The sequence below is a fragment of the Pinus tabuliformis genome, chromosome Q, assembly GCF_031772625.1.
Source record: "Pinus tabuliformis cultivar Carrire ecotype Pingquan chromosome Q, CPIR1, whole genome shotgun sequence".
Classification (NCBI taxonomy): Eukaryota; Viridiplantae; Streptophyta; class Pinopsida; order Pinales; family Pinaceae; genus Pinus; species Pinus tabuliformis.
In genome coordinates, this window is record NC_142296.1 from 1,081,358,338 (window position 1) to 1,081,380,944 (window position 22,607).

General features: G+C 36.6%; 1 pseudogene; it reads right to left on the reverse strand.

Annotated features, from left to right (window-relative positions):
- The window catches only part of LOC149223285 (nibrin homolog), a 92,733-nt pseudogene extending 70,340 nt beyond the window's left edge, over nucleotides 1-22,393 (reverse strand).
- Between the last annotated feature and the right edge of the window lie 214 nt (nucleotides 22,394-22,607).

Below are 22,607 nucleotides of genomic sequence, written 5' to 3' on the forward strand. Positions count from 1 at the left end.
AATATACTCAACGGTACGTGGGAGCACAAGTCTGTACTGGAAATTATCATCTCAAAGTGGAGGAATCACCCAAGCATCAGTGAGAACAATAGTTACCAGGCTTTATGACACCGGAATACATCTCTAGCCTAGACTTCTAGATGTTGTGTGCTAGGTTCCAAAGCATTGTTAGATTCATTAAATTTATTTTATAGTTGGTCTTGCTTAAGAAATTTGCCTTTCAGGTTCACCGCGAGATGTAGATGTACAATTCCTAAAATGCAATCTAAGATGATAAACAGTCTTTTATCTTCTTTGTGCAATGAAAATCCTAGCTACTAAGGAAAGAGAGACAGTATTCTTTCACAAAGAGCAAAGAGCACACACTAAATGCACTGTCCTAAATCAAACCAATCAAACAGTCTAAATGCAAATGCACATGCATGTATTTGTTTTCGGCTTTCTTAGTATGTGAATGATAAAAAGAAAGCTAATGCGCAAATCTGAATTACTTTTCAAGCGACAGTTACTAACAAGTTTCTTTTCAAAATCAAAAATGAAGACAATCACAACACTTTACGATTCGGAAATGAATACTTTCTTTCGACACTAGAAAAACTACAAATTCAGGCCAAATACAATAGTAACAGGGTAATCAACTATCAAGAGCAACCAAACTCTCTCCTATGACTGGAAACGACACTTGCGACACTTTCAAATCAAGAAACGACAGTACAATTACGTTACTTTTTGCAACGGAGAACTGAAAATGACTCAACAAATACACAAAAACATTTACAGTTCTTTTGCACAATGGAGGCGGAATATCAGCAAGGAAAGGGGTTTCAAACAGAGATATACTGATTACAAATAGCAAAACTCATGAATAGAACTGAAAAGAATGAACACAGAAACCAAAACTGAGGAACAATGCCTAGTCTGATCAATGCACCTGTAACATAGTGAACTTGAAATGCAGCACACCTACTACACTCGGGAAGTGCGCTGAATTTCAGATTCATAGAACAAAACCTGCACTGAGCCAGAGATGAGACTTTGCTTGGGTTCCAGGTCATAGTTTGCAGTTCAGTTCAGGGGTTTTGGCCGAGCAAATGGTAATCAGTAAACCAACAATCAGGGGTAGATCTAAGGAGGTTACTAGAGCTACCACTAGGCCAATCAGAGAGTTTGTAAATCAGTTGCTTAATTCATAAACAAATCCCGGAGATTGACTGAAGCGGCATTTATCTACTTTTCATTTGCATAGAAAATGCAGTTCGAAAGCTACCTGGCTCAACTTCAGGCTCCGTCTGTAAGTTTATAAAATAAACAACAAGGAAGATAAACAAACAACCTAGTCGCTCCCCAGCAGAGTCTCCATTTTGTTACAGGGAAAAGTGTCTACACAGAACTGCTTATCCCACTAAGGTGTGGTAGCTACCTTAGAAACAAACAAAGTAAAGCTACTTTCGTTTTTCCTTTATGAAATATAGATGAGAGAAGAACAAAGGAGACCAAACTCTGTCTTGCGCTTATCTCCTAGTTCGATTCCTCTCTCTCTTGATAGTCCTTCGCTACTTGCTTCCTTGTACACCCAGCTTCACAGAGTACCTGTAGGATCAAAGTAGCATAACACTATACAAGAACATGGATCTATAATCATAAACAATCTAGGATCAGATGTAAATTGTCCATACAAATGCATAAAACATAAATGACACAAGAGTATGGAGAAAAACTTGAATAGCTTTTATTGATAATCAAGAAAGAGCCAAGGGATTTACAACCAGTTGTTCTAACCCAGCATCATCCTCTCAGCAATTAAGCCCTTCTTCACCTCGTACAAAGCTTAGATCACCCAACACTATGATGTTGTCTCAAGAAACCAACAGCAATTCCTTACAAGATGCAAAATTCCAGCCTCTGGATCTCTAGGATGAGGGGTCCATATATAGATATCTGTAAGGGAGATGAGTCAGCTTGTGATTTGATTAGTGTCTTCCCTCTGATAGTTCTTGCTTCCACTTGGAGATTGATGATCTCTTACTCATCCTTGGTCAAATTCAGAGAGGCAAGTGTCACAGGAGAAGTTTCTGGAAGATTCCATGCCTCTCCACCTCGTGGATTGACACTGCCATTTGTCACTTCTCGCCCATCGCACCCCATAGAAGGGCTTTTTGAAATGCAACGCACCCACAGAGTGTACTTAGGTGAGATGCAACGCACTTTGCCTATGGAGCAGCTGAAATGATCCTGTTTTCACCAATTCTGAGCAGTTTTTCATGGAGAACTTCTAGGAGAAGCTGTAAAAGGTTGACCTTGTTCCTTTAGGGGTTAGAACAACACTTTTAGGGACTTAGGAGCCCTTGGTTTATGGACATTTTATGCTTGGGGTTGTAGTGCCCAAAAATGTCTATAACACATTTCTTCCATTCAACCAATTCAATAGCACCAGTCAGCTTGAGGACTTCTTGATCAATGAAGTCCTTTAGACTGTTATCCTCTAGTATTGCTTCCATGTGATCCTTCTAGGCTATATAATTTGAACTGCCATCAAGGGCATATTCGAGTCTCAAACCATAGAACACCATAGGTGAAATAGAGATGTGATAAGAACTCGATTTCTATATTCAGGAATCAAAAAATTCAACTTCTCCCTTCTTGTATACTATTCTTCCTTGATCACCTATGATCTAATACCATGTAGAAATTTTTCTACAAAATCTCGCTCTGATACCACGTAGAAATTCCCACCTATAGATCACATGATAATGCAATATACTAAAGCAAAATACTTGATCTACTTCTACAACCAATTTAGCGAAAGCTTAATCGAACATGAGCAACATCAATAAGAACACATATAACTGATATGGAGAAATCAATCACACATAACACAGAAGAAATATCCAGGGGAAAGCACCAGCCTAAAACCCCATCTCTATATTATCATACAAGTGGAAATATAACCAGTATTACAAAAAGAATCAGCTCAAAAGCTATCATGTTCTCTTTATAATACCTCTGTTGCTCATAGATAGTCAAAGGCCTCTATCTAACCTCTGGTCTGCCCTCCAAGCCTCCTATTTCTTTTCACAATTCTGATTGCAGCCCAGTGTAGCCACTTGTGTGAATTGGCCTCTTCACACACTCACTAACCTCTCATCCAACTACGCAGTCCTGGAGGAGATAAATCCTCATCATGGATGAGCTTCCTTTATAGGAAAAATTTCAGCCAACTGATAGTACACTGTCCCTTCCTTGATCTCACTGGGTCTCTGTCTGAACTGACATGCATGAGTTATTCATGGGAGAATCTTCAGTTATCTGAATGGTGTAGCAGTTATATGCAAGCATGCATTAACTAACTGATCTCACATTAATTTAAACAAACTATTTAAATCAATCTAACTGGATTTGAATTAGTTAACTGAGCCAACTAATTACAACTCAAATTAGAACTCATCCTTATCTCTTTAACTGATGGATAAATTCCTCAATTAATAGATAAACTGTTGCATGTCCTCACATAGACTTCATGTTTTATTTTTCACAACTAATTAACTCATGGAGAATTAATTAATTTATTTTCAAACAACTGTTAAGTTTGAATTCGAATTTTACTTCCTATTTTTAGTCCAATGACTAACTAAAATAGGAATCTATCCTGAACTACTAAAAATAGAATGCTATTTTTAGCACTTCCATTTTTCATTTCCTATTGCCCAATCTAGCACTGGTACCCAAACTGCTATTTTTAGCAGTGCTATTTTTAGCACTTCTATTTTTAGCATTTCTTGTTGCCATTTTCAACACTTTACAGAGTATACCTCAGTTGGTGTCATACCCACAAGCAGGGCTTGTTGGGAATACCAATCCTTGTTTGGCCAATGAGTTGAGAGTGTACTTGGGGTGTACAAACCAAGTCAATTATGACGTAGGTTTTCTACCATATGACTATTGAGGGTCATTATTGGGAATATAGGTAGGAAATAGGATTAGGTTGAGAGTTTCTCCCCTTTTAATGCTCAGGTTTGAGAATCATCTCCCCGATGAGATTCTAGGGCCGAAGATGTGCTCCCCTATATGATGAGTTATCATATTTCTCGGTATGGGTGGAAGTTATTTCTCCCCAATTCTTCTTATTTTATATTTGAGAAATTTTCAGCAGATAGATATGAGCAGAGACAGTCAAATCATGACCACAACATGACAAGATGATATGAAGATCAACTGACAGATATTGGTAGGTGGAATTCTTCCTAGTTGAGAGGGAGTGTTAATTTTAGAATATAGGGTGAAATTACACATTGGAAAGCTCAGATGATCAATATGATTCTTGCATTAAATTCCTCTTTTCTAGAGGACCAAAATTGACCTAAATATTATCCTATTTGGTCAAGTGGAAGTTGATTTTTGAATTATTTTATTTATACATGTATTATGGAATGGGTCAGCCCGAAGCACATGTGAAATTGGCTAGGAAGGCCTCAACCCCAAGTGGGAGCTTAGGAAATCCTATAAACAAAAGCGACCTCAATATTATTTCATCACATTGATCAATCCATATTCTATTCTTCTCTTTTATCTTGGTTCGCACAAGTCTTACAGAAGGAGTTCACACAAGGGTCTGAAATCACAGGGGTGGAGCTCACACTGATCTAGGGCTTTTTGATTCCTAGATACTAGCATAGAACTAGCCAGTTTAGTCCATGGATGCTAGCACATAGTGGTTGATACAGCATCCAGAGACCCCTAGACATTAGCACATAAGCTTAAGGGAGTGTCCAAGGTTTTAGAAGAAGATCTGAAGGTGTCAGTCCCTAGATGCTCACACAGAGTGGTCTTGAGAGCGTTCAGGCAGTCTGGGACACTTGTATAATAACTCAAATAGATTGTCTGAGGTTTTAGAGAATATCTGGGTGAGTTTGACCCTGAGCGCATTCACAGAGACTCCCTAAGAGCATATGAGCAATCATAGATGCCCTCACATAGTGTCTAAGAGAGCATCCAGAGAGTTTTGGACGCACATAATCAGTTTGCTGAGAGCATCTAGGGTTTTGACCTTGGGTTTGACAATTGGCTTCAGTTGGCTTCAAAGATCTAGTAGATCTTCATTTCTCTCTACTGGTATATAGATCTATAGATTTTTTTTGTAAATCTCCACTGCAAATATATGTATTGGGTTCATTGTACTCTCTGCTGAAAACTTTTTATGTTGATCTATTAAAAATGAATATTTTAAAGGGTTTCCCCCTTGTGGGGTTTTTCCCTAGTCTTGGACTAATCTGTTATCTCTTATGGTTGTGCTATTCTATTCTTATTCATTGTATATATTTTTCTATCTTCAGTTACAATTTATGATTGGTTAAATTGTTAATAATTGGATGCAATGTTAGTGAAGAAGTAAATATGGCTAAAGTAATTGATACAACATAGAACAATCAGAAAATTTAACAATAGAAACACTTCTTTATTAATATAAAACCCTTGCATTAGGGTAACACCATACAAATACTCCTCAATGAAGGAGAACACTCCACAAGGCATGTGCTTGTCAATACAAAACAATACTCGACAAATCTTTCCTTCCTATTTTTGAATATATATAATATTCTAATATGAAAGACCCTAACTGCTCGTAGTCCCTTGCATAATGCAATTTAACCACTTTATTTATTAACTATGGAATGCTTATTCATCGTCATTAACTAAAATAAATAATTTTGGTCCCTTTTTATAATGAGGGTCAATCACTTACATTCATAATTAATGCAGGTAACTACTTAGATGATTTATTTACTAAACTAAGTAATTGTGTTCCCCTTTTACATCCCATTATGCCCTTGGGTAACCCCCTATGTACCCTATATTATCCACCCCTATTTATTTATTAATATAAAACCCTTGAGGTAGGGCAACACCATACAGTTATTCCTTAAGGAATGAGAACAATCCACAAGCCATTTGCTTGTCAATACAAAACAATACTCGACATATCTTTCATTCCTATCTTTAACTATACATAATCTTCTAATATCCAAGACCCTAACTTCTTGTAGTCCTTTCATGATTTAGGTTAACCACTTTATTTATTAACTATGACCCATTTATTCATCGTATTCAACTAAAATAACTAATTGTGGTCCCTTTTTCTACTGAGGGTCAACTACTTACAATCATCATTAATTTGGGTAACCTCTTACTGGCTTTATTTATGAAACTAACTAAATGTGTTCCCCTTTTACATTACATTATTCCCTTGGGAACCCCCCTATTTACCCCATATTATCCACCCCTAGGTATACTACATTCCATGCCCTTTAAAGAATGTTTCATCCCTGAAACATGAGAAGAACATAAATAATAGGATCTACTCAAAATAGTAGTCCACCAGTTGTTGGAATAAGGAATTATTGAGAGGGGATGAATCAATAATTGTGAGGTTCTTTAAAATTTTAAGTATAATTCTTTGATTATTTTCACTACGTTTAGTTACTTGTGAGAGCTTTCATACATAATACAAATTAACAACAAGATAAGGCATTCACCTGTACATATAATCCATCGCATGAGCATCATACACATTTTGACACAAGTATTTTTACATGGAAACCCAAAAGGGAAAAAACACCAATCTATTCGTTGTTATGATGTAAATTAAACACCTACTTAATTACATCAATTTTTTGTGAGAACCCACTCATAGGAGGCACCAACCCCCTTAAGATAGCAAGCCACTGCCTGCCAAGATGCTCCCACCTCTTAAGAATGCAGGCCACTACCTGCTCTAGCCTCTGTTCTACTTTTCATACAATTTTGAAACTAAAAATAGAGGCGAATGCATATACATAGAAAACAAATTTGATCTACTCTAGTATGAGTTCCCTTCCTTCAACTCCCCATTTATCCTTCGAATTGTAATCTGTGTTGCTCACCCATCTGATGAGCCTCAATATTGCAACAAGAATGCCGCAACTCCCAAGGCTACCGACTTTAATTATCAACCCGGGGTTCGTACAAACTTAAGAGGTATCGGCACTATATGTGCAACAGACAATGCATCCTTCCTTTGTTGTCATGAGAGAAAAGAAATGCTGCCTATTTGCATGAATGAAAGATTGAATTTAAAAATGCTTGTAAAGTAACATGAAATCCTCTATCTACTTATTAACACACTTTGCTTGCAAAAAGAACCCTATTTTAACCCTATTTGTCACATGTGATGTTTTAACTAATCTAAGCATGAAATCTAATCTCGAGAGTACTAACTGTTGTGTGCATGTGAAAATATAAATGAACTCATTTTTTTAATATTTTTCTTTATAAATGAAAATGCTAATCTTTCCTTGACCTTTGGCAGGGGAGACAGGTGTGGAGGAAGAGGGGTACAATGATTTTGATGGCTTGGAGGTCAAGTAGGGGCCTAATCCCAACTTCAATGATAATTTTTCTCAATTCGGGCTCAAAACAGGCCACTACAAGATTTCCTACAGGATGTACTAGTTCTCCTACATGATCCCCTAGTTCTCCTATAGGATCCTTTGTTTTAATACATGATGTTACAAATTTATTATACAAATTTATAATTCATCGAATAACCAAGAAAATCAAATCCAAATTTTATGGGATAAATTTTCTTATTGACTAGGATGTCTTAGGTCCCCATTCCATGTGGAATCACTCAAAATGGCCTCTGTTAACCCATGCTAAAAAATATCAGAAAATTATTAGTCTAAAAATCAGAAATTTGAGAACTAGTGAGCTAGTAAATCCATCAAATTCCCAACCTAATCAAGTGAAAATGCAATGTGATAATTTTTGTTATGAACTAGAATGTTTTTGTGATCTAATACAAGTGGAATCAACTTGATTGAATCTCATTAGAATGCTCTAAAAAATAGCAGAAATTTATTGCTAGTTGCCACAAAGGAGTTCCATAAATCTAGATTTGGGAATAAGAAGACTAATCCAAGTAGCTCAATGATTACTATGACCTTCCAAATCTTTTCCAAGGGTTAAATGATGCTTTTGATCCTGCAAAAGAACATACATCAACCATTTAACCCAATCCTACAACAAGAAATCATTAATAGTAAACGTAGAAATAAAAATAAATAAAAACAAGAGATGCATGTGATTAAGAAGTGAAAAGAAGGAAATAAAATGATACAAAAGGGATCTGAGGCTCCTAGGATGGCCAAGACCAAGGAAAATCAGAGACCTATTGAGGAGAAAAAGATTTATAAGCTAAACTTGACACCAATCTTCATTACTTTCATGAATACAATTGCATCCCTACAAGAAAATACGATGGGACTACAGAAATACAAGTTCTCTCCACAAGAACACTAATGAAAATATCCTCTAGAGGCAAATTTGACTTGGTACTTATACAAAATGATTAGGAATCATTCCCCATGAAAGGAGGAAGTTTCCTAACCAAAATCCCTTGATTAGTGGATCTGGTTCCCAATACTAGGAATCTGCATTAAATGGCATGGAACACATTCCTAGATTTTCTCAATCATTGGAGTTCCACAATCTATGTCATAATTCCCTAATATCTTTTTGATTTATTATTTAATAGTGATCCTCCTGTAGTAGGGAGAAAGTCCTTAAATTATCTCCTCCTCCAAATCTTCATAATCTACCCAATATTCTCATAATATTCCACAAAAATAAATAATATTAAGCACAAATATGCAATTATTCATAAACCTTCCTAATAAATATATTAAAGTTAAAATACATTATCTAATGCGAAAAGATAGGTTTAATGTGCTGAAGGATGGTCATAGGTCTTAATGTATGTTTAATTGAGATGTATGGGTCTTAATTTATTTCTAATTTAGAGGCCCATCATACCCCCTACTAAAAGTGTTGCTCATCCTCTAACCAACTTAGTCACATCATTGTGCCTCATTCATGGCCCTAGTGGCCTCTCTCTTGTGCATTAAGATTCTTGTCTATAAGTTCTGTAAGGTCAAGCCCAAAAATCTATTTGTGCATAAAAAAGTCATTGTTTCTTGAGACCATTAGTTTGCCTTCCTCCCCTTGTTCAAGATGGTTCTTGAATATTTTTAGTTTGGCAACATCTTCCACATCCTTATCAACCTTATACTACCTTGTTCCACTATTTGGAAACATTTGAAACCTTCAAAATGTCTTTAGATGAAAACTAGGACATCCTGTAGTAATTCCTGTCAAACCTACAGGAAACCCTTTTCTAGCATAAATGACAGTTTGAGACTAGGACAGGCCCTCAAATTGACTCCCATGCCTTTCTCTTATTTCTATAACATCTTTTAGGCCTTGGACATGTTAGACTAAACAAAGTGCAGCTGAAATAAATATAAACATACACATCACATACAAAAAACCACACAAAACCATAACACAGAGATTTAACGTGGTTCACCCAACCAATCTGGGCTATGTCCACTAGAACAGAGGCATCGGCAATCTTATTATTCAAAGGAGATTACAACAAATCTAATAATTCACACATACTCTCATCTCTCCCCTATTTTCTCTACTTTCTCTACACACTCTTACAATCCTCTACGGGATTACATTTCTATATAGCTGGAGCATAAAACTGAATCATAAATTCCCTCACAACAAATATAGGATGCATTAACTCCTCCTCAAAAATACTGGAGCTAATATAGAAACTAATCCTATTGTTGTCACATACATGAGATTTTTCACAAATTTAATAAAACAGAAAATCTCAACAATCTCCACCTTGACAACAATTAGCCTGATGCCTTGTTCATTTATTATTTTTATCTTTTCTACAAGCCAAGAGAAGCCAGACACCAATGCAGCTTCTCTAACAAAATTGGTTTCGCGAACATGTCTGCACAGTTTTCCTTCATATGTACCTTTTCAAGAGAAACACCCCTTTCAGTGATAACCTGTCTTACAAAATGGTACTTGATTGGTATATGCTTTGATTTACTATGATAGGCTAGATTCTTAGCCAAGTGAATTGCACTTTGACTATCACAAAATAACTTGATGTTGTCCTGTAACCTCCCAAACTCACCAATCAAACCTTTCAACCAAACCGCTTCTTTGCAAGCATGTGAAGCAGCTATGTATTCTGCTTCAGTAGTGGATAAAGCAACAATATTCTGTAGCTTTGACATCCAGCTAATAGCTCCACCTGCAAGAGTAAAGACATACCCTGAAGTTGACCTTCTCTTATCCAAATCACTTGCAAAATCGGAATCAACATATCCACAAACAAATTCACTACTTTTATTATAAGTGATACAATAATCACTTGTGCCTCTCAAATACCGAAGCACCCATTTCACTACTGACCAGTGTTCTTTACCTGTATTTGCCATATACCTGCTGAAAACCCCAACTGCATGTGAAATATCTGGTCGAGTACAAACCATCGCATACATCACACATCCTACTACATTGGCATACAGAATTTGAGACATATATTCCTTTTCTTCATCTGTATTAGGACATAAACTGGAAGAAAGCTTAAAATGGGAAGCTAAAGGGACTGACACAGTCTTCACATTGTTCATACGAAACCTCTAGAGTATTTTCTCAATATACTTCTGTTGTGATAGCCACAGCTTACCATTGCTCCTGTCTCTGAAAATCTCCATGCCCAAAATTTGTCTTCTTGCTCCTAGATCTTTCATATCAAATGTCCTAGCCATCTGAGCCTTTAACCTGTTGATCTTTGTTATGCTTTTGCTTGCTAAAAGCATATCGTCAACATACAACACTAAGATAATGAACATGCCATTACTTAATTTCTTAAAGTAAACACAATGATCATATTCACTTCTTATATAATTTTGACTCAACATGAAAGAATCAAACTTCTTGTACCATTGTCAAGGCGATTGCTTCAGACCATACAATGATTTCTTCAGCCTACAAACAAATTTCTTGTTGCGATCTTGAACAAACCCTTCCGATTGTTCCATGTAAATTTCCTCATCTAAATCTCCATGTAAAAATGCAGTTTTAACATCTAGTTGTTGTAATTCTAAATCAAGCAAAGCCACTAATGCTAATACCATTCGAATTGAAACAATTTTTACAACTGGTGAAAAAATCTCATGAAAATCAATGCCTGCTTTCTGAGAAAAACCTTTCATAACCAGCCTTGCTTTGTACCTGTCCTTTGAACCATCAACACCCTTTTTCAATTTGTACACCCATTTACATCCCACAGTTTTTTTGCCTTTAGGAAGTTCTACGAGATCCCATGTGTCATTCTTGTGTAATGCCATCATCTCGTCCTTCATAGCTTCTTTCCACTTTTCACTTTTTGAACCTTCTACAGCTTCCTGATAACACAAAGGTTCATCATCGTTAGCGGTTAAAGCAACTGAAGTAACATAATCATCATACCTTTTAGGAGGGCGTTTGATTCTTGTAGACCTCCTTAAGGATGTTTCTGGTGCTTCCACAATTGGCTGACTACCATCTGTAGGAACTTCTTCATGATCAACATCTGAGACCTGTTCATGATCTACATCTGAACCCTATTCATGATCTGATTCTGAAACCTGTTCATGACTAGTATCTAAACTATGGTCATCATGACTATCATTAGAAGTGCTTTCAAACTGAATGTGTTGAAAATCAGATACATCATCCTGTTTCAATCTATTATCTACATCTAACTGTACAAGAGAGGATTCATTAAACTTTACATCTCTGTTGATGATGATCTTGCGGGTAGTAGGATCCCACAATCTATATCCCTTTGTTCCATCACCATATCCAACAAAGATATACCTTTTTTACTTTGGATCTAATTTAGTTCACTCATGTTTAGGCACTAGAGCATATGCATCACAACCAAACACTCTGAGTTTAGAATAATCACAAGGGTGATCTTTCCATACCTCTTGAGGAATCTTGCAACCTATTGGTGTGGATGGTGATCGATTTATCACATAACAAGCTATAGCCACCGCTTCTGTCCACAATTCCTTCTGCAAACTGGCGTTACTCAGCATACTCCTTGCTCTCTCTAAAAGAGTCCTATTCATGCGTTCAGCAACTCCATTTTGCTGAGTATAAACAGTGGTCTTATGTCTCTTGATCCCTGCATCCTTGCAATAGTTTTTGAACTCCTTGGAAGTAAACTCACCACCATTGTCAGTTCTTAAACATTTTATAGTTCTACCAATGATGTTTTCTACCAATGCTCTAAACTGCTTGAAAATTATAAAAACACCAGACTTCCTTTTCAACATGTAGACCCACACTTTCCTAGAAAAATCATCAATAAACGATACAAAATATGACGAGCCACCATATGAAGTTGTAGGGGCTAGACCCCAAACATCTGAATGGATATAATCAAGTATTCCTTTACTAGTATGTTTGCCTATTTTAAACTTTTGCTTACTTTGTTTTCCAAACAGACAATGTTTACAGAAATCTAACTTTCCAAACTTTAGATTAGGAAGTAACTTGCGATTAGCCAAAATTTTTAACCCTCTTTCGCTCATATGGCCCAACCTTTGATGCCATAAGCGAATGGAACTACTGTCATGTTCAGACACCATAGACACATGATCTGACCCTGTTCTTCCTTCTAACTGAAATAGATTTCCTACCTTCTTAGCTTTCATTACTAGTAAAATACCTTTGTAAATTTTCATTGCTCCACCTTGAATTATAGTTTTATATCCATTTGTGTCAAGTTCTCCTAGTGAAATTATATTTTTCCTTAAATCTGGTACATGTCTTACATCAGTTAACATTTTGGTTGTCCCACCAAACATTTGCCGCTGTATACTCCCTATTCCCACAATATTACATGTGACATCATTACCCATGTACACGACTCCATCATTAATTGATCTATACGTCTTAAACCATTCTCTATGAATACACATGTGGTTTGATGCACTAGAATCTAACAGGCAATGTTGATCATGATTTGACAAATTAATTGATAACACTTCATCACTCATACCTGAACCAGAGGCCGAACCTGTATCTGTCGTGTTTTCTTCTTGCTTCACTGTCGAAGAGTCTTATTTGGATGCTTGCTATCTCTTCCAATAGTCCTTCTTCAAATGTCTCTATTTGCCACAAAACCGGCACTTTACCTTACTCTTCTTCCCTTTTGATTTTGATCGAGAGTCGCTGTGCTTACCATAGTGTCTTTCTCTTGAACGACCTCTAGCCATCATTGCTTCTGATGTAGAGGTGTTGGCATTTGACCTCTTCCTTGTCTCTTCGGACAACAAAGCTCCAACAATATCATCAAATAATATACTTAGACTGATAGAAGTAACAAAATGATCCCATGACTTGGGCAACGAGCACAATAAAATTATAACTTTATCTTCTGATTCAAATTTTACTTCTATACTTTCTAATTGCACCATGAGAGTATTAAAGACATTCAAATGATCAGTAATAGCTGTACCTTCCTTCATACGCAGACTGTACAATTGTCGCTTTAGAAGAATCCTATTGGTCAAGGATTTTGTCATGTACAGCTTCTCCAGCTTTGTCCATAAACTAGAAGCAATTTTCTCTGACACGATTTTAAACAAAACATCATCCGCCAAACACAGTCGAATACCACTCAGAGCTCTTCCATCCAATTCATTCCATTCATCATCTGTCATGGGGTAAGGCTGTTTGGATCTTCCCAACAGCGCCTTCGCCACGCCTTGTTGCACAAGCAGATCGTGCATCTTCACTTTCCAGATCTCGAAGTTATTTTTTCCATTGAACTTCTCGATCTCAAAACGAGCGCTTTGAGTTTTTGCCATGTTGAATAAAAAAATCTCCAATTCCAAATAAAAAATGCCTCTATCGTACCGTGTAAATGCAATTTGAAAAGAAAAACAAAAATTGCAGGTTTACTAGAGGGAAAAACTGTCGGGCGCTCCTTGACAGCGAAAAAACCGCGCCTAAAACACAATCCACTGCCTGGCACTCCTTTGACAGTAGATGCTCTGCGCCAGAGCAAAATCCGTGTAAGTGTCGCAAAATTGGCGTGCTTAATCCCATCGATTCCACGCCAATCGGAATATTGGAGCTCTGGCACGAGTATCAGACTCGGATCCACGCCAATTGGCGCGTCTGTTCCAAAATAAAATGCGCCAACCCGTTCACTGCTAGAAATTGGCGCGACTGTCTCTGCTAAAACCACGCCAATCGCTGAAACTCCACCTTCAGCCGATCTGTCACACACACCAGCTCCACAACCAGAGACTTGTAGGTTATGGGCCCTCCACGCTCCGCTGCGCCACTCTGATACCACTTGTTAGACTAAACAAAGTGCAGCTGAAATAAATATAAACATACACAACACATACAAAAAACCACACAAAACCATAACACAGAGATTTAACGTGGTTCACCCAACCAATCTGGGCTACGTCCACCAGAACAGAGGCATCGGCAATCTTATTATTCAAAGGAGATTACAACAAATCTAATAATTCACACATACTCTCAGCTCTCCCCTATTTTCTCTACTTTCTCTACACACTCTTACAATCCTCTACGGGATTACATTTCTATATAGCTAGAGCATAAAACTGAATCATAAATTACCTCACAACAAATATAGGATGCATTAACTCCTCCTCAGAAATACTGGAGCTAATATAGCAACTAATCCTATTGTTGTCACGTACATGAGATTTTTCCCAAATTTAATAAAACAAAAAATCTCAACAGGACAAAAGCTAGAAAGAGATTATAGACCTCTTGGAAAGTCTCTTTTCATCATTGTAGTTTGAGTTGTATTTTGATTGTGTGTGCCTCATTTTCTTTTGTTGCCTTATTCTTCCCTCTTGTGGCCTAGATGGTTTCCTAATGGCCTTGGAGTTCTCTATTTTGGTTAGGTCTCTCTTAGGCACTGTCATTTTGGGTTTTAGCACAATTTTTTCTTTCTTCCTTCTTGTAGCAGCATTCTGCCTTCCTGTAGTAATCACTCCTTCTTCCTTCAAAGTCTTATAACAATATGTGATTGATGAGAAACGTTGTAGGTTTGTGAAAATGTAAAGGATGATCTGTTTTCTTTTTCAAGAATTTTTTCAGTGTGAGATAGGGTTTGTTCTTGAAATTATGAAATGGGATGGATGAATTATGGACAGATAGTGAATATGAAGTGGATGGAGGTCTTAGAGTGTTGTGATGACTTGGCCTTTGCAAAAATTTCCTTTTTTAACTGCTTTCCTCATTCCCTGAAATCGTCACCCTTCATAAATTGACTTTTCAACAATGCATGAGTGGAGTGAGTTGCAATTAACTAGTTGAAGGTAGCTGAGACTGCTGACCCATCCTTAGCTTATAAAACCTCATCTCTCATGCATTGACAACAAATTTATAACTATAATATTCTCAAGAGAAGAGGTCAAGAATATTTCATACTTGTACCTACCTGATGGTTGTTGGAGAGACATGCATGTTGTTGCTGAGTTGATGTTGTTGTGTTTCTCATGACTTGGGTACATATTCTTGACTTCCTTTTTCTTTTTTGTTGATCGTATTTTGTTGATGGGTTGTCTTCTTGTTGATGTGCAGGTGATGACTTCCTCTGTTTTTGTTGAGCTCTCAAGGAGTTTCATTGTGCCTATAGTTATGCTTCTCCTCTTTCGATCATGGTGTTGAAGGTTAGGCTTGGAGCCTGCTATTACTTCCAAATAGGTTTCCTTAACTGCCCCTTTTTTTAAATGTTTGTCCTTTCTCTGTTGGAGGGTAAATAAGTATTGGAATGAGTGGAAGGTGTGGTCATAGAGTGTCATGGTCATGATGGGTTTTGGATGAGATGTGGTGAAGTCAATGTCATTTTTTCCTATCCCAAAATAGGCCTGCATCATAATTTTTCCATCAGAGTGTCTTTCCTGTAAATTTTTAGAACTTCCCGTAGTACTACAAGAAACTCTTGTAGTAATTCAGGACAACCTCTTGTAGAAGACTTGTTTTGTCCATATATCCCAAACGGTAGAATGGATTGACTTGAAAATTTTTGAGCATGTTTCCATCATCATTATGAAACTCCCCATAAAAAAATTTGGTCAATGGATGCACGGATCTTGATAAAAGCTAAAAATGGCTGAAGGTGATGGAGGTGGATTTCTTGGAAACCGTGCACTCGAATTTTCTGAAATTTCTTGGGCAAGTTACTACCATCCATATGCATCTCCTCATGAAACATATTTTTAAATGGATGCACGGATATCGAGAAAATTCAACAATGGTTGTAGGTAATGGAGGTTTATTTCTTGAAAACTATGCACTGGAATTTACTGAAATTGCTTGAGCATGTTACCATCATCCATATGCATAACCCCCTGAAATAGCTCAGTAGATGGATGCATGGTTTTCAAGTTATGGCAAATGAAAATTTCTGCTCTATGTATTTTTGTTTCCTGTAATAAAACATAGCCTTCCTGTACTATTTTGGAACAACAGACAAATTGAAAGGGAAAATCTTGAGAATGATGGGTGGATGGTGGAAATAGATTAGTGTGATGGATTAGCATGGCCTTGGCATCTTTGGAGCATTTGAGAAAAGGAGGAGAAAGTCAAAATTTGACTTCTTTTGACTAGGCTTGACCATTTTTTTCTTTTGGTACCAACTTGTTTTTGTTGCTTGTAGATGTTGGAGAGTACATGCATTCATCAGAGAGATACATGGAGCAAAGTTTTTTTTTTTTTTTTTTTAGTTCTACTAGCTTCCTCAAGGACGTTTTCAACTAGTAGGTCTGCCTAGGCAGCTCAAAGGAGGTTTTCACCTAGGATCTTTTTTTTTCCCAACACATTGACTGTCTCATGGAGGCTTTCAATCAATGAGCCAATCTCAAGCACCTCAAAGGAGGTTTTCACTCTTATTTTTGAAATTTTTTTTTACCCTATCCTACTCAAAAAACAAAATCACTTTCAAGTATAAGAATACTTCTAATGGAGCCATGTGCACATTAAGATGATGAAGAAACTGGTGTTTAAGCTTGAAATGTATGCATTGACATGTACCTGAATTTGAGTGATCAAATTCTTTGACTTTGATGATATCAAGCACGATTGAATAAGATATTATTTTAGAAATTTAGTAACTATCTGGAACCATATTTCAATATGGTTGTGATGCCCCTAGTCCACTTGCTGATTTGAATCATCTTGGATGTCTTCTTCTTCCATGACCTTCAAATATTCCTTTTTTGCTGATTTTTCTCTTGAACACTTGGAGGATTTGATGGTAACCATGAGGGAGCTTTCTCAATCTTTGATTTTTTTTCTCCTCTTCATCAAATGTAACCCATGGCCCTTTTGTATTCTCATTTGAATCTTCTTCTTCTAGATGTGGTCCTTCAATGATATCAAGAGAATCTCTTTTTTGCAATACTCTTCCTAAACTATGGCGAATACCATTTAGCTCAAGAGGAGATGTTTGGAAGTGTTGTACCTCAGCATTATAAGTGGGCTGAGCTACTTCAATGTGTGCATTTGGAAATGGTGGTATAGGTAGTTGAGTGGGAGTGGATATTTGAGATGGATTTGGTTGGGTTTGTCGTTGTGGTGGAGATGAATGGTAGCGAAAATACTAAGGATATTTTGGATGGATCCCATAAGTTCCTTGCCAACCTTGTTGCCAAGATTGGTTTTGGGGTTGAGATGGACAATGTTACCAAGAAAAGGGTGTGTTCAATTACTTTGAGGTGGATATGCATAACCTTGAGATTTTGAATTAGGCCCTTGCATCATACTAGGTTGACTAGGCTGCCATGGTCCTCTTGGAGCTACATAACATTGCTGCATTAGCAATTGACTTACTCCATTGTCCTCTTGGTGAGCTTCCTTCAACCTTGGTAATGAGGAGAAACATTTAGCATCATAGGATTCTTCATGGACAACACGAATATCAACATCTTCTTTTTGCTCATTTTGTATCCTTAACATTTCTACTTGTTCACTTAGATTTCTAAGAATTTCTGTTTTAAAGTTGCCAAGCAAATTTCCAAGTTTAGTTTGACTTACCGATCTTGATGCTGATTTACCTACTCTTGTCCTTCCTCTTGATATGTGTTTTCATGTTTCACAAATTTCTTCAAATGATAATTAGTATACATCACCTCTACTCATGAGATCGAGGATATTAATCCATTCATCCCTAATTGTTCTAAGTAAGAAGATTTTTAGTGTGTCAGATCCTAAATGATGTAGTTTTTCCATCTTAAGACTATACATGAACCTTTCTATTAGATCCTATAGACTCTCATCTTCTTTTTTATTCATTCTAAATATTTCTTCTTTAAGATCATGATCTTTATATTTTTCTAGAAATATATTTTGTATATCATTCCATGATCTTATTGAATTAGTCCCTAAACTCATGAACCATTTAAGAACTCTATCCTTCAATGTTGTCGGAAACGATCTGAGTCTTTGATTTTTTAATAAGTAACCATAAGATCTACAAAAAATTTCAAATTCAAAGAGAAATGCTTTTGGATCCTCTAATCTTAGACCATGAAATTTTGGAAGACAAGATGGAGGGATGTTCTTCGTGTGCACACTAACATCACTATCTTGAATGGGAAATCCAAGAGGATCTTCCTCATTGTCATCATCTCCATCAATTTCTCCTACATTCTTTGCCATCTTCTTCTTCTACCTGCAAAAGTGAATGTTGATGTGGCTCTTACTGCACCACGTGATCAAATGGGGGGGTGGGTTGGTGTTGGAGATATTTTTTGTTTTTATGATTGAACGAAAACACTAATGTAATGCACTTTTCTATTTTTGGAATGAAATATGCCTAATGCAATTATTTTTTTGTTTTTGTAAAAAGTGAAAAGAAATTAATCAACTAGGGAAGAAAACAATGAATACTTTGACACCTCCCCAACAATGGAGCCAAAAAGTGATGAGCCTCGGTATTGCAACAAGAATGTTGCAACTCCCAAGGCTACCGACTTTAATTATCAACCCGGGATTCGTACAAACTTCAGAGGTATCGACACTGTATGTGCATAATACAATGTGTTCTTCGTTTGTTGTCATGAGAGAAAAGAAATGCTACCTATTTCTAGGAATGAAACACTGAATTTAAAAATGCTTGTAAAACTAACATGAAATCCTCTATCTACTTCTTAACACACTTTGATTGCAAAAAGAACCCTATTTTAACCCTATTTGTCACATGTGATGTTTTAACTAATCTAAGCATGAAATCAGATCTCGAGAGTACTAACTATTGTGTGCATGTGTAAATATAAAAGAACTCATTTTTTTAATCTTTTTTCTTTATAAATGAAAATGCTAATCTTTCCTTGATCTTTGGCAGGGGAGACAGGTGTCGAGGAAGAGGGCTACAATGATTTTGATGGCTTGGAGGTCAAGTAGGGGCCTAATCCCAGCTTCAATGATGATTTTTCTCAATTCGGGCTCAAAACAGGCCGCTACAGGATGTACTAGTTCTCCTACAAGATCCCCTAGTTCTCTTACAAGATCCCCTAGTTCTTCTACAGGATCACCTGTTTTACGACAAGATGTTACAGATTTACTATACGAAATTATAATTCATCAAATTACCAAGAAAATCAAATCAAAATTGGATGAGACAAATTTTCTTATTGACTAGGATGCCTTAGGTCCCCATTCCAAGTGGAATCACTTAAAAAGACCTTTGTTAATCCATGCTAAAAAATATCAGAAAAATACTAGTCTAAAAATCATAAATTTGAGAACTAGTGAGCTATTAAATCCATCAAATGCTTAACCTAATCAAGTGAAAATGCAATGGGATAATTTTTGTTATGAACTAGAATCTTTTCGTGATCTAATACAAGTGGAATCAACTTGATTGAAGCTCGTTAGAATGCTCTAAAAAATAGCAGAAATTTACTGCTAGTTGCCACAAAGGAGTTCCAGAAATCTAGATTTGGGAATAAGAAGACTAATCCAAGCATCTCAATAATTACTATGACCTTCCAAATCTTTTCCAAGGGTTAAATGATGCTTTTTATCCTACAAAAGAACTTACATAAACCATTAACCCAATCCTATAACAAGAAATCATTAATACTAAATGAAGAAATAAAAACAAGAGATACATGTGAATAAGAAGTGAAAAGAAGGAAATAAAATGATACAAAAGGGCTCTGAGGCTCTTGGGATGGCCAAGCCCAAGGAAACTCAAAGACCTATGGAGGAGAACAAGATTTAGAAGCTGAACATGACACCAATCTTCATTATTTTCATCAATACAATTACATCTCTGCAAGAAAATATAATGGAACTACAGAAATACGAGTTATCTCCACAAAAACACTAATGAAAATCTCCTATAGAGGAAAATTCGACTTGGTACTTATAAAAAATGATTAGGAATCATTCCCCATGAAAGGAGGAAGTTATCTCCACAAAAATCCCTTGATTAGTGGATATGGTTCCCAATACTAGGAATCTGCATTAAATGGTAGGGAACACATTCCTAGATTTTCTCAATCATTAGAGTTCCACAATCTATACCATAATTCCCTAATATCTTGTTAATTTATTATTTAATAGTGATCCTCATGTATTAGGGAAAAGTTCCCTAAATTATCTCTTCCACATCTTCATAATCTGCCCAATATTCTCATAATATTCCACAAAAATAAATAATATTAGGCACAAATATGCAATTATTCATAAACCTTCCTAATGAATATATTGAAGTTAAAAATACATTATCTAATGAAAAAAGAGAGGTTTAATGTGCTGAAGGATGGTCATAGGCCTTAATTTATGCTTAATTGAGAGGTATGGGCCTTAATTTATATCTAATTTAGAGGCTCATCACCATCTCAAGTCTCAACCCTGAGATACAACTTTACTCACTGACACTTAGCTCAGACACACACCCACATCACTGTACTATTTCTCATTCAATAATATTGCATACCACAATTTCCATAACTAATCTCCATGGTTCTGTTCTTCTCCTGCATTGTGATCGATGTTGTCTCTATAACACAGTTCCTAGAAGTGTACTTTTGCACGGCTCCCAATGTTGTTGTTCCATCATATTGCAAGACCACTACAATTTCATTAATCATTTAGAATGAGATCCAAATATATCTACATTACAATTAATGAAAATAATGAACCCAAAACAACAAAACTCTTTCATGTTGTTGTAGCTTTTGTTCTCAGTCACAACAATTAATTTAATGAAAAGGATGGGAATCTGAATTCAATTTTGCAGGTAGGCTTAGATCACTCAATGTTTGTGGTTCTTCAATGAGGCTCACTCTATACTTCACTCTTCCTGAGTGCGTACTCTTGAAAGTCTCTCCATTCTCCTATTACATCCCAACACCTACCCACTGTAATTGTATTAAATTTGAGAATGGGCTTTAGCGATTCTGCCATGCTAAGAATTAATTCTCAGTCCACCTGCACACTCAAATATCCCATCCATTTAAAGTTTTCCTATAAAAATGACATGGATTTCTTGATTTTGATCCAATCTCCATTACTCTCATTTATCTCTTCATGGTGTGAGGAGAACTTCAGGTTTGACTGTGCTAGATGTCATTAATGTGAAATAGGTCGAGGTCCTAGTTTCCTTGTATCTCTGTTTACCTAAAGACAACATTTCGTTCAACATAAAAGTCTTCAGGTATTTAACACATAGAAACATTGCATAACCATTGCTTGGGCATGCCTTCTAATGTAGGTTAGGTGGTCAGGAGTCGGCCCCACTTTGTTTACTTATGCACTTTCATTTGGCTCAACCCCTAACTTTCTTATAGGCCTAACTTAAAGCCTTTTATGCTGCTTTGGGACCATTTTATCAATTTCAATTTCGAACACCAAACACAAGAAGAAATATTCACAAAAGATTCCCTTAGCACAAACTTCGAGGTTCTTCAACATCATCATCTTATGTCACGCTAACATCATCCAGGCCACATGTAATCTTTTATCTGGTGACACATGTCACCTAGATTTTTCCCACTAAGCTATCCAATAATTTTGAATCTACATACCACGTGTCCTCCGCACTTCCACGTCACGTTGATTTCATCTGCCACAATCCCTGTACTGAGTCCCATATAGGTCAAGGGTCAGGAGTTAGGGTGTTCTCTTGCCAATTCTTTTTTGTGACCCTAACCTCCAACTAGGCCCGAATTCTAACTTAGAGATGGTCCCACACAGGTTGGGGGTCATGGGATCAAGATGTTCACTTGTGAGCTCTACTATGCAGCCCCGACCTCTGACTTACACTGACTTCAGACTAGGCCCAACCTAGTTCAAAATATGCCTAAGTCCTAATGAATCAAATTCTCTATCTTCAAACTTCAACTGCTTGTAACTCTTACACCAGAAGGGCTTTTCCGAACTTCAGAATACCATTGGAAAGATCTTCCATAACACGACTTGATGAAGTCATTTACAGATACAACTGAGTTAGTCTCCTGGGACATAATTTCCTCTTAACCCTTGGACTTCCAACCATCATAATCATATTTTTATGGCTTCTCCACTAAGCCTAATACTATGATGATTCTCGATACAGAACACTACAACAACCATCAGACTCCCCCTAAACAACATGAACACACCAATGCTAACATTTGTTGCTTTTGACCTCAATGCTAGTTTGG